Source organism: Pongo pygmaeus, chromosome 2, assembly GCF_028885625.2.
Source record: "Pongo pygmaeus isolate AG05252 chromosome 2, NHGRI_mPonPyg2-v2.0_pri, whole genome shotgun sequence".
Lineage (NCBI taxonomy): Eukaryota > Metazoa > Chordata > Mammalia > Primates > Hominidae > Pongo > Pongo pygmaeus.
Genome location: NC_085930.1, coordinates 45,535,245 through 45,549,663, shown reverse-complemented (window position 1 = coordinate 45,549,663; position 14,419 = coordinate 45,535,245).

Sequence of the window (14,419 nt, the reverse complement as noted above, 5' to 3'; positions counted from 1 at the left end):
CTTTCACCTACCCCCATGATTCTGGAGCCTCCCCAGCCATGTGGAACTGTAAGTCCAATTAAACCTCTTTTTGTTCCAAGTTTTGGGTATGTCTTTATCAGCAGCATGAAAACAAACTGGTGGTTTGGCCTATTACTTTTATTTTTAGCAAAGCCCTAAGGGAAAAAATGAATGCATAAATTGGATGATATTATATGCATATGGTTATTTAATTGCTGAAACAAACAGGCCCTACATCTCAGTGTATTCACTCCACAAAAATTTAATTCTTGCTCACATCACACTCTAGTGCAGTTGGTGGGGCTGAGGCAGGGCAGAGAAGAGAGGTGTTGCTTTAAGCTGTCATTTTATCTTATGGCTTTGCCCTTCTCAGAATATTTTCTAGTTCAGCTGGTGAATAGGAAACAGGGAGAGAGAATAGAGGATGTCATGTGGGAGGTGTTTATGGGCCAGGCCTTGAGTAGTAATCACTTCTGCTCACATTCCATTGGTTAGTTCTTAGTAGCATAGCTATATTAACATCCACAGAGGTTGGAAAATGTAGTCTAACTGCCTTGGAAGAAAAGGAATCAGGTTCACTGCAACATCTAGCCCAGTCTCTGCCCATAATAAAGAATAGAACAAATACTAAGATTAACACTTACCCTTTTTGTAATTGAACATAAGTAAAAAATAACTAAATTAGTAAATTATATATATACTATATATAATATGATGTAAACTCTTGTGTGCATTTCTTTTTTATTATAATTCCCTTATGTTTAAGACAGGGCATAGAATGGGAATCAGTCCATTAATACAATTTTATAACAGACTAAAAAAATACTGTGGCAGGGATTGCTTGTTACCTGGTTGTATTAATTTGTTCTCATGCTGCTAATAAAGTCATATCCAAGACCGGGTAATTTATAAAGGAAAAGGTTTAATTGACTCACAGTTCCACATGGCTGGGGAGGCCTCATAATCACGGTGGAAGGCAAGGAGGAATAAAGCTACGTCTTACATGGCGACAGGCAAAGAGAGAGTGTGTGCAAAGGATCTCCTGCTTATAAAACCATCAGATCTCATGACACTTATTCACTACCATGAGAACAGCATGGGAAAGACCTGCTCCCATGATTCAATTACCTCTCACCAGGTCCCTCCCATATGGGAGCTACAATTGGAATTGATTTCCATTGATTATGGAATTGATTATGGGAGCTACAATATGGAATTGATTTCCATAACACATGGGAACTATGGGAGCTACAATTCAAGATGAAATTTGGGTGAGGACACAGCCAAGCCATATCACTGGTGCAATGCTCATCCTCCCCTTTCTCCTTGTGGCAGATGAGTATATCCATGACTCTGAATCTTCACCTCTCCCTCTACCCATGTAATTTTTCAGTTGACTTTAGAGTTCTTTCCATACAGAGAGTACATATTTATCCATCCTATGCAGTTTGCTTTGGCCAATAAAATGAGGTGGAAGTGTTAGTGTATCTGTTTTGAGCACAGGTCTCAAGAACTTCTGTTCTACTTGTTACTCCATGAGAACATGCCTGGCCCATCCAGATGGAGGATGAGAACCATGTAGAGCATAGCTGTGTCCCCTCAGTCCCATCCCTACCTCTCTGTTGAGGCCAACCTAGAAGATGCAATAGTCAGTCATCCCCTGAACATATGAGAAAGTTCAGTCAAGATGAGAAGACCTGACCTCCACTTGATCCCAGGCATATAAGCAATTGTTGCCACAGAGGTTTTATGGTTGTTTGTTATACAGCATTCCTGGTGTCTTAGGTAATTGACACATTGATTAATAGCATAACTCCAATTTAATTTATTATTGGAATGTACTTAGCTAAAAGGCATTTCTCAGTTTCCTTTGCTGAGTATGCCTGCTTGCATAAGCTCTGGAAAATGAGATATAAATACAAATCTTGTGTAATATTTTCAGAAAAGCTCTTTAAAGAAGAAGGAAGGGTCTTCTTTTGCTTCTCCTCCTTGTCTCCTGGACTGCAACACTGGTGAGATGAGTGATGGTCCAGCAGTCAACTTGGGCCATGGATGATGTTAAGGATAGAAGCCACTCAGTAGGATAGAAGAAAAGAAAGATGGAAGAAGGATCCTGGGCTCGATGACCATGAAGTTTCCCTATAAACCCTCAACCACCTATTCATTGACTTCTTTTGTGTTACAGTGAATAAAATTTTGTTCATGCCAGTGTTATTTTTGGTTTTACTTTACACGTAGCTAAACTTAATCCTAATTGATACAAATACCTAGTTTGTTAATCTGAAGGTTTGTGTCAATCTTGCTACAAATTATTTTCTACTCATATCCATTTTCATGTCCAATTTTTGTTCTTCCTCTAGTGACAATGAAACAGATGTTCCTACTCATGTGCAATTGTTATGGTCTATTTTCATTCTGCCCATAGAGGTAATAAAAAGATGTAACTTCAGAAGATAGGAATCATAGGTATGAGTGTTATCTCTATGACAGTTCAAGAAAAATTGTTGGTCATATAAATGCAAGGGATGCTCTGGGCTTGTTGTGGGAAGGGCCTTGAGAACTTGGAGGTACATAAAAATGATCTAATAGCCAATCCCTAGATGTGTGAGAACATGTCTACATTATGGGATTCAGAAGGAAGATAAAGATATTGTTATGGGCTTTTAGAGAGAATGTGAGTAGGAGAAACAGGAGAACTGAAATCTATGAAATTTTATTTGTGTTAAATTTGTATTAATTCTTTTTTCCACTGGTTGAACTTTATTGTTTCTAGAAGAGATTTATGTGAATTCACGTTATTTCTTTATCCCATTCTCACTGCCATGATTAGATTGAAAGAGTGAAAAGCTACAGCTACTACCCCCATCCTCCCACTCCTATATGAAGATAAAAAAACTCCACATTTTTTTCTGAACACTCATATGTGCTCATATAGAGCTGACCTTTGAGCAACATGGGGGTTAAGTGTGCTAACTCCCCATGCAGTGGTAAACTTGCATATAACTTTCGACTCCCCCAAAACATAACTACTAATAGCCTACTGTTGACCAGAAGCCTTACTGATAACATAAACAGTGATTAACATATAGTTTGTATGTTATATGTATTGTTTACTGTATTCTTACAATAAAGAAAGCTAGAGAAAAGAAAATATTAAGAAAATCATAAGGAAGAGAAAATATATGTACTATTTATTAAGTGGAAGTAATCATCATAAAGGTCTTCATCCTTGTTGTCTTCACATTGAGTAGACTGAAGAGGAGGAGGAAGTAGAGAGGTTGGTTTTGCTGTCTCAGGGGATGCAGAAGTGGAAGAAATCCACATATAAGTAGATCTGTGCACTTTCAACTTGCTGTTCAAGGGTCAATGACATACATGCCCAACAAATTAACTGTGGTCCTAAATACAGGGAGACCGGGAGTAACTTTCAGCAGAACACAATTGAGAGCCACTAGATGGTGCTTCAACTTAAGTCTCTTAACATTTCAAAGCAAGCTGAGATCTACTAACCTTAAGCAATGTAATCCCACATTAAAAAAATTTTTTTTCCATACTTCTCCATTTACAAATTCTTTAGGTCTTCTTGGGTGGTTTTGGAACAATTACAGAAGGAGAATAAAATGGTTTAACTTGAAATTAAGGGGAAAAAATCTTTTTGGTTCCTAAACTTGAATTGTACTACCCTTTTCATTTAATGTTAGTAAAAAGCATTTTGTTTACCAAACAAGATAAAGGGATATTAATAGATTCACTTCGGGGAATGGGGAAATGTGAGGCTATCTTAGTGGTTAAACCAAGATTAGTACTTGTTTCTTAAACTGGAAAGTTGAGATCACCCAATCATAAAATGCAAATAGCTGCTTGCTCATGTTAATAGCTGCAGATGGTTAGGGCTACAAATGAAATTAACTGGCCTTCTTCACTTCCTAGATCCTTCTCCATATCTCCTCCCCCATCATCTTTTAGAGGCATGTGTGGTATTCTAAAGTTAAAAGGAAGCTACAGATAAATGAGGTCAACTTCCTCATTTTGAAAAAGAGGAAACTGAGACTCTCAGAAGTAAGTGACCATGGAGTGTTACTAAGAAGCCAGCTGGCCTACTTGGCTTGCTGCTGAGAGGAAGGCAGCCACCCTAAGGCCACAGTCAGACATGACACAACTAGGGGAAGAGGGCTGACCATCTCTTTCTTGGGCCCCATCTTAGTAATGAGGACTGAGAGCCCTTCACATGCTTTCCCTCCTGTCTGATTGGCCAAGACCGTATGACAATTCTTTAGCCAATCCCTGGCAAAGGGACTGAGATTTTGCTTATGTTTATTAGTCCTTTCATGCAGATGGCACTAAGATCAACACCTTTCACCAGACACACATCTTGTGGGAGAGGAGTGAGTGGGACTTGAACAAAATTGGGGCTTTGTTAAGAAGGAGAAATGAAGAATGCATGTGAAGCCTTGATGAGGGGGATGATAGTAGTCAAACTTAATTTTAGAAGGCACATAAGAACATTGAAGGTGGACGTAGGCAGGGAAGAAAGGCATGCTGGGAAGAGAAGACAGCATGGATGAAGGCAAAGTGGTGTAACAGGGTGTGTCTCTTTCAGGGCAATGGGGAAATTGTCCATATCATCTCCTCACACAAACTCTACATTTCATGAAGTCATCTGAGGACAGAAGACTGCTATTAAGAATGCCAGGAGAGTTTTGCAGGACAAGCAAATCTTGATCAATTTACAATGTTTTCTGAACAGAATGTCCAAATATTCTGACTGATTCACCCAACACTGATTTTAAGATTAAATAAGGAGCCAAGAACATTGGTTTATACAAAGTAGAGAACCAAAGAGAGGCTGGGGAGAGGCAGTGAGTCTGACAGAAGATGTCTCTAATCTCAGAAGGGTGGGACTTGGTTTCTGAGCTGGGTAAAGCTGGCAGAGTAGAGACACTTCTCCTTATTCTGGTTTTTCTTGATAAAATATGAAAATTATTCTTGCTCTTAACCTAGCTGAAGAGAGGGTTTGGGGAATAATCTTTATACCTTTCTAAATGTCCTTGTGAAAAGTGTCATAGAAACACAAAGTCTTATTATCCATCCTACCTGTTTCCAAATGCTCCTCATGCACACATTGGTGTGTCCCTCCCTAGAATGTCTCTTCTCTCTAAGACATGGGGGGCCAACACACAGATAAAACATTTTTAGTTGTAACTTCTTCAGTTTGAAGCTCCCACATATTGAGGAGAGAGCTCTTCAGAGTATAATAGTCACCAGGGAGGAAAGAAATAAGCATCTCTGCACAGGGGAAGGAGGTCATGGGGCTAATCAAGAGAATTTGTAAATGTGACAGGAGGGTGACAAAAAACATTCACAGGCTCACATTCAGAAAAAGTAAATTTAACAAGATAACACAAAAACAAGAGGAATCGTGAAGTTCAACCAAATGTTATGACTTTCAAGGGAAAACAATATGACTATCTTTCCAAATCACTGTCATGATTTGCCGTTCCTAAGCATGCCATCCTCCTGGGAAACAGGTTGTATGTGATTATGAGACTAATCATTTACTCTTGTTTCTTAACATAATAAAAATGCCTGACTACATCAAAACTTTTCAGTTTCTCCTTATTGTTATCTTTCTGAAAACAGACAGCAAGAGACCTGCTGAGGAGGGCAGTCTGTGGCTAAGATGAGAGTTTACTATACTTCTGAAGGACATTTTATCTACCATGCTGCTTCCTGGATGCAGTGAGGCCACAGAACCTGGAGAGGAAGCAGGTCTCCTCTGTCGTGGGCACTGTGTGGTCAGGTCATGCTGTTGGGAAGATTAATCTCAGATGTTACTGCCGAGCCTTGGAATGGACATAAACACTTCTGTGGACCTGAGTGAAGCCGTATGGGAGACAGGAGCCAGATTAGGTCTTTTGTGTGTGTGTCTCACTGCAGAGCTTACAGTTTATTTGCAATTCCTGCACTCCCAACTTTAAGGCTTTTTGCCTGAGGACACCATCTGCGACATAACACCTTCAAAAAAACTCTCCCACAAACTTTCCAATATTCCATGTAATGGAAAATTGCAACACAATTTACAAGACATTGAAAACCAAGGAGTGGCCCAAGATGTCAGCTCCAAGAAGCTACAGTAAATGTCTTGGGACCAAAAAGAATGATTAAGCAACTGGCATTCCAGCAACAAGCATCTGTCTTTTGTCACTCTCCCCAAAGCAACATAAAAATGTGCAGAGGAAGGCTGCTATTTCAGCAGGGGTAAAGGAGGTCAGCTGTTTGTAACATTTTCCACCATTCTCTCACAACTAAAACCCAAATCCTATTACTTTCCAACTGCCTATCAGGAGAGGGTGTTTGCTGATGCGGCCCAAGGATGCCTAATCGCTATCCCCAGTAACCCATGGCAGCCCTTGCATCCTGGAGGATGATTAAATGGCAGATCCTAGGGAGGAGTTGGATGTGAAACCTTAGCCCTATGCCAAACCGGGCTTAGGTTTTTACTTTTTTTTTTTTTTTTTGCTTTTTTTCAGATTTCTATCCAAAACATGCTTTCCTTGGCAGCCTCCCCAGAGGACTGTGAAGTCATAGTGCATAAATTATCCAACTCTTACCTCTGCAGGATGGTAAAACAGATTTAAGAAGACTTGCAAATTGCAACTGTTCTTGGGCAAGGGCTCTGGCCAGGTAGAAACCAGCAGATCCACTGGCAATGCACACACATACACACAGGCTGTGTGACAACCCATCTTCAGCTGCCATCGAACACTAGAGCAAGGCTATCTGTGTTCACCCAATCACTCCAGCTTTGTGCTTAACTTCTCACAGTTAATTGTTCTTTTCTTTAATGACTACTTTTCAAAAAGACTAGGAAGTGTGGAATTTATCAGTATTACTTGTTAATGGGTAAAACATTAAATAGTTGCATCCTACCTTTTCAGTCTGTTCTCTACCACACTCCTTTTATTCCTAACCACACACCCATTGTCCAGCTTTCTTAGAAATTTCTCTCTATCCTTTCCTTACTGCATATTCTGCCTTGGCTTGTGCTGTTTCTTCTAAGATGAAGGTCTTTACTCTCACCCGTGTCTTACAAAAGGCTGTTTTCTCTTCAGAGCTACTGCATCTGTGAAAAATTCCTTGGTGCCTGGTTCTGACTTAGGCATTGCTCTACCATAGCAATTCTTTTTATGGTATTTTCTGGATGATCAAGGCCCTAGGCTTTACAGGTATTTGTCTTCATGTGTCTCCACCACTAAGTTGTGAGATTCATGAGGGCAGACACCATATCTCATTTACTTTGATGTCTTTCAAATTGCCTAGCACAATGTCTTATATATAGGGAATACTTAACAAACATACGCTGAATTTGAATTTAAAAACTCAAGAACTGAGAAATATATGACCACTAAAGGGATACATGGATACATTCAGTGACATGAATAAATAAAGTTCTATATGACAAAGAATTAGATAATATATTTGCAACGTATGTAAGACAAATTGAATACATGAATGCCAACAAATCCAAAGAAAAAGACAGAAAATCCCATAAACACATGGGCAAAGGAAATAAAATGTCATTTTACAAGATAGGAAAAATGAATGTTTAATAAACATATGAAGTGATATTCAAACTAAAGAGTAATAAGAGAAGTGCCAGTTAAAAATAGCTGAGATATCGTTTTTTCATACATCACATTGGTAAAATTAATAATTTTGATAGTATTAACTATTAAAAGAGGTGTAGGGAACATGCAGTTTCTGATGGGAGTGAAAGTTAACATATCCATTTCAGAGAGCAGTTTGCAAATATGACCTAGTAATTCCACTTTTCAGTGTCTACTCAAAGTACTACTGTTTGTGTGCATGAGGAGGTAAATATTACAACATGACTTGTAATAGCCAAAAAAAAAAAATGGGAAATAAAACTCACTATCCTTTTTTAGGGAAACGTAATGCTATGAAACAGTGAAAAGCAATGAGTTTGCCTCAGCAGAGTGGCCTTCTCTGACTGAAATACCACTCCTGCCTATATCATTTCACCCACTTTTTTTGTCTTCATAGCACCTATCACTTCATGTTATTATATTAGTTATGCACATGCTTATTTGGCTATTATCTTTCTCCCTCTCTAAAATGTAAGACTGATGAGAATAGAGATGTAGCCCATTTCTCCAGTGGCATATAGGGAGCTCCCAGTAGATATTGTCTGGTGTACTATAGGGACTTAATACATTGTTATTGAATGAATAATGTTCAACTATATATAACAACATAGAAAACTCACCAAGGCATATTGGTAAGAAGAAAAAGAAATTTACAGAATAATTTGTATAGGATGATATAATTCATGTAGAATAAGTACAAAATGATTTCTTTTTGTAATATTATCCTAATAATTTCACTGTCTCCTTGTTCTCTCCTGTTTCTAATGTGGCTATTCTAGATGCATTACCTCAGCAGAAAGATGTAAGTGGACAAAAGGTGGAAATATCACTTACGTGTCTCTTCCTACCTCTGCTTTTTAAAAGCATCCAAGCTTTAGGGGAACAGAGGGAATTCTGAGTCTTCTCTCCCATCCTACCCCCGAGCCTGAAAGGCAAAACAAAACAAAAATTCTTTGAACTGAGATGATCGGACAAATGGAGCAAGCAATGGGACTGTGGATTCCTTTGAGTGAAGCTATCTCTCCCAGGCAGTACCCAGAAAGTGAAAGACCCCAGAGGGAGTTTTAGCAGATAAGAACCTGGATGGCACTGCAGGAATTTTCTTGCTATAATAGCACTACAGATGGAAGACTGATTTTTACTCTTCCAGCCTTAATGTGGCAAAGGTAGTCTCCAGTTCTAAACAGCTGAAAAGATGGGAACAAGAGTTTTCTTCCTAAATGCCTATGGTGCAGATGATTTAGAGGACCAGCTACTTTTCTAACCATTACCAAATTTAGATGCAACCATGATGGAAGGAAGAATAGAAGGGGTTGATGGACTGGGAGTAATTTTTTCATGAAGCTAGAATACATCCTCTAAATATTACTAATTTTTCTTACAAATCAGAGTTGAGGCTAAACTTTTACACCTGTATGTATATAGTTTAATATGAACCTGGAAAAATGTCTGGAAGGTTGCAAGCATTGACAGTGGGTGGTGGTGAAGAGGGGCTTGCTCTGTAATGTTTGAATTTTGTACCAAGAATGTATTCATGCATTCTGTGTTATTAAGAATAAGTATTTCCAAAAAGTGAAAAGTAAAACAATCCAACATACTTTCTTGCCAAAAGGTAGAGCAAGAGTTGCAGGGGTTGCTAAGGCCATGGAGAGGGACTGAGGTTAGAGCTGACAGGCTACTAAGAGTAGATCCAAATGAGGCTGGGATGCAGCTGGCCAAATACTGTTTGCAAAAAGCTGTGATTCTGCACTTTTGTTTCTTCTTCCTGTATTATTTCTCTGGCCTGCCTACAGATCTGTTTAGCAGCCTAAATATCAAAATTTATGAGAATTTGTAACTCAAAAATTAATCAAAGGCATATGAGGAGAAAGATGAAACATTAAATTCAAGTTCTGTCATGCCTATTCCTTCTTAATTATTTGGGAAAACAATATAAAAATCTGATATTTATGACCATCTCAGACTTTTATAGCTGGTTTCAATTCCAAGCATGTTAAATTGTGTGCAAGTTAAATTTTATTTTCTAAGTGTCATTGCTCTAACTAGTATTCACTTAAAATTAATTTTGTTTTTCATATCTTGACACCTGCTGTTCTTGAAGTTCATAAAAGGTTTGAAATTATTTTTTGTAACTTAATACAAATTTAAATGTAAAGCTACTGAAGGAAAATAACTTGGACTTTGTAAAACATTTCATTCTTAAATCACCAGTGCATGAGGATCTCAGACTCCAGGTGTACTGATGCTTATCTCTAATGGTTTCTCTTAGAGATGGTGCCTTTTACTCTTTATTTTTCCATACTGTGATTCAGCTTCTTCCTGTCAATTAACTTGTGCTTTTGAAGACAGATTCAATAGGCCAGAATGAGGTCATCCTCTCTCTTAGGTAGTTACTGTTGACAACAGTCGTTTGATGTGTTTGATTCTTCTATTATGACTTCAATTGCACCCATCATGATGTAGTATGCACATAGAAGATCCTGATTTAAGTACAAAACACATTTATTAAGGAATATAAGGTAGCTCATGGAATCTCCGTGGTTGTAGCTTACTCTACTGTCACTATGGCCACTGGGCATTGGACACTGCTCCACCTCTCATTGTCCACCTGTTTGCATCACTAGCTCTTGCTTGATTCAAAATCCTAGGTTGGCAAGTGCACATCTTGCCTTTTCTGGGTCCAGGATGAAAGAAAATGCTCAGCCTCTCACCAAGACCCAGAAGGTAGAGAATTCATAAATAGTGAAGGGGAGTTCAAAGGCCAAGAGGGTCTTAAAAACTCACTATTGTCTATCACAAGGATTAAAGTGGAATCTTTTTGCACCTACTGACCCTGAGAGGCTTATAAAACACTTGGCTCGCTTAATATTGGGTTTTAAATTTCTACCTAAATGTATTAGTTTTATATTGCTCCATAACAAATTAACTAAAAATTTAGCAGCTTAAAATAAAAGTAAGCATTGTTTCACACAGTTTCTATGGGTCAGGAATTCAGTGACAGCTTAGCTGTATGGTTCTGGTTCGAGCTCTCATGACATGGCAGTAAAAATGTCAGCTGGGGCTGCAGTCATCCGAAAGCTCGATTTGGCTTTCAGGATTCACTTCAAAGACAGCTTATTCACATGCTGACAGTTGATGCCTAGGGTTGGCAGGAAACTTCCTCTCCTTGCCACACAGACTTCTCCATAGGGCTGTTTGAATGCTCTCATGGGGCTCTCATGATGTGGAAGCTGTCAGTGATCCAAGAGAGAGGAAAGTAGAAGCTGTAATATTTTTTTAAATGACATTTCAACCAGGTGCCGTGGCTTACACCTATAATCCCAGCACTTTGGGAGGCTGAGCCAGGAGGATTGCTTGAGCCCAAGAGTTTGAGACCAGCTTGGGCAATATAGTGAGACCTCATCTCTATAAAAATTAAAAAGGAAAAATTATCCGGGCATGGTGGTGCATGCCTATAGGCCTGGCTACGCAGGAGGCTGAGGTGGGAAGATCGCTTGAGCCCAGGAGGCAGAGGCTGCAGTGAGCCGAGATTGTGCCACTGCACTCCAGCCTGGGTGACAAAGTGAGACACTATCTCAAAAGCAAAAAACAAAAAACAAACAAAAAACCACGCCATTTCTATATCTGTACAGTATTCTACTGGTAACACAAGTCATTCCTAATCAGTGTAGAAAAGAATTACATTGGAGCATGAACACCAGGAGGAGAGGATCACTGGAAGCTGGCAGACTTAAGCCAAAGCAAAATAGAAATTTGTGGATTATCTAGTTCATTTCACAAAGGTAGTGGATTCAAATGGATCCACTACCCATGTGACTCTGGGATATATAGACACAAAGGAGGTTATCATAATCACTTAATTTGAAGCTCAAAAGCTTTGTTGAATACATTAAATTATAATGATTAAACAAAACCCAGAAATTCAAATGTGTCACAAAAAGAGTCAAGAATTTTTTTCAACTAAAGCCAATTTGGAATTTCTTTATTGAAAGATACTTCCTGATCCTCTTCCAAAAATTGTCAGAATAAAATGAGAAATTAGAAAATTAAGATGTGCTCTTTTTCAGCATCATTTGGCTGTTTGGAAAGTTTTTAAAGTATTTTAAAGTATTAGATTCTTTTCATCTAGAATTGCGTTTCATCATGCCGTTTTAGACAACGATGCTTAGAAGATAAAGATCATTGTTTTGCATGCTTTAGGACAAGTCTTAGTCTTTTTCTTGTTTAATCTCTTGAGTTTAACTCAGTTTCTTCTCATTCTGCTGCTGCTCTCACAAGATCAACTGAGAAATGGGGAGAAATTTGACAGGGTTCTCTTTCTTGGCTGTAAGTAAAATTATTTGTATATATGCCTGTCTTAGTCTGTTTGGGCTGCTATAAGTGCTATAACAGAATACCATAAACTGTGTGGCTATAAACAACAGAAATTTATTTCTCACAGTTCTGGGGGCTGGGAAGCCCAAGAGCAAGAATCCAGCAGGTTCAGTGTCTGAGGGCTTGCTTCCTGGTTCAGGAGCAGCCATCTTCTTGCTGTGTCCTCTCCAGGAGAAGGGGCAATGGGGCTCTACAGAGTCTCTTTTATAAGAGACTCTGCTCTCATAACCTAGTCACCTCCCAAAGGCCCTACCTCCTAACACTATCACAATGGAGGTTAGGATTTCAACACATGAATTTTAGGGGGACACAAACAGCCTACAGCATGTGTCTCTTTGGGTTTAAATAAATAACATCACATTTAAGATGAAAAGAAGAAAAGAAAGAAAATCCTTTCCAATGACTAAATTCTTGGGGGCAGAGACAATGGTTTACCATCTGATGTGAGAGGCGTTCTAGTCCAGGAAAAGCTGAGGAATTTGCTGAGTTCAATGGTATGTCAATCATTTCAGCACTGCAAATGGGCTACAAACTAAGGGTTGAGGCAAGATATAGTAGAAGGTCCTGTGAAATTTGATAGTTACAGAGTTATAAGGAGATGCCTTTGAACCAAGAGGAACATTTAGCTGGAACCTGTGCCAGCTGTATGCTGGAGCCAGCTCTTGATAGGTTGAAAGATTTAGTATTAAATATTCAGGATATTTGTAAGCTGATAATTAAACCATTGGTAGCTGGAAGTAGGACGTAGTAAGAATACTTACACCACACTGCAAATCAGGGTTCCCTTTTTACCCATCACAATAAAGAAGCAACTAATCAACATATCACAGGACCTGTAGAAGGTATATGATGGGGATGTCCTAGAAGATGGTCCTATGGTCTACAGTTTACAACAAGCTAGTGGTGGGAGTAGTGGTGGGGAAAGCTGAACATCACTGGAGACAAAGCTGGCTCGGCCAACTGAAGGCAATGCTCACAGGACAGAGAAAATTTGTCCAGGGAGAAATTCAGGGATTAAAGCCAAGAACACTTTTTTTAAAGTAAGAAAGATGACCACAGACCGGAGTTGGATGGTATATAGCTTAAAAGAGCAATTTGGGATTTAAAAAGGAGACTGGAGCCAATACTTATAGAGGCATCTGCTTCATATACTTTAATCATTTCATCAATCTGCTGAGGCAGGTAGGTGTTAAAGTTTTAATCTATTTTACAGTCAAGAACATTGAAACTCCAATTATTAAGTGGTGGAGTCAAGATCCTAACTCAGGATTGTTCCACAACATCATTACCTCTTAGATCTTATTTTTGTAGAAAGTAGAAAAGGGGAAGAAAGAAAAAGAGGAAGAAAGAAAAGAAGAAGAAGAAGAAGGAGAAGGAGAAGGAGAAGGAGGAGGAGGAGAAGGAGAAAGAGGAGAAGGAGAAGGAGGAGGAGGAGAAGGAGAAGGAGGAGGAGAAGAAGAAGAAGAGGAAGAAGAAGAGGAAGAAGAAGAGGAAGAAGAAGAAGAGGAAGAAGAGGAAGAAGAGGAAGAAGAAGAAGAAGAAGAAGAAGAAGAAGAAGGAGAAGATGAAGAAGAAGTAGTAGTGGAATTGTTCTAGGACCAGAAGTCTTCAGAAGGAGCAGGAAAGTGTCTGCAAAATTAGTGAATAATGACATAAAATTCACTGGAGGAATATCTGAGAAGAAGGAAACTTCTTCACCCAAAGAGGAAGACAGGGTGACCTAAGAAATGGGTCTTGTAACTAAGTTTCTGCTGCAGAGTCAGGAAAGTGTGTGTGCAGATAGGAGAACTGCAGTCTCAGAGGGAACAAAGGAACATTTTTATAAATTAGACCAAAGCTATCATGTATAGTTGAGAGGTCCATACAGCTATTCTACATTCCTGCTGAAGGGCCTGAAGAAAATTGGTGGGGATTTTTCACTGGCTTGAGACTGACTGAAGGGAAAGTGTGCTCCCCTTCAACTTCACCTTACTCCTATTACCTTTTTTGGGACCTCCAGTTCTTCAAGCAGGTACTCTTTGAGCATGAAGAAGGGGCATTGAGGAATGCTATTATGTATTCCTGGAGGGCAGGAGGTTGGCCTTCTTATCTGGTATGTTTCTTAACAGCATGACATATTGGATGAACAAAAATTATGTTTAAAATAAATATGTTGAACAGACAACTAAAGTCTCTTCTAAAAATAAAATTGGCTTCAGGTTCTATAGTTCTACCTCTGTGGTCTCATTGCACAAACATATGTTTTAGATCTTAGGCTATTAAAGACATCTGTCCTGACCTATTATTTATAACCAATGGAAATTAAAAATGCAACCCAAAAGCTTAAAGAATTTGCCTGAGGACTATAAATGGAGCACATGCAAGCTGTTAGATGGCCA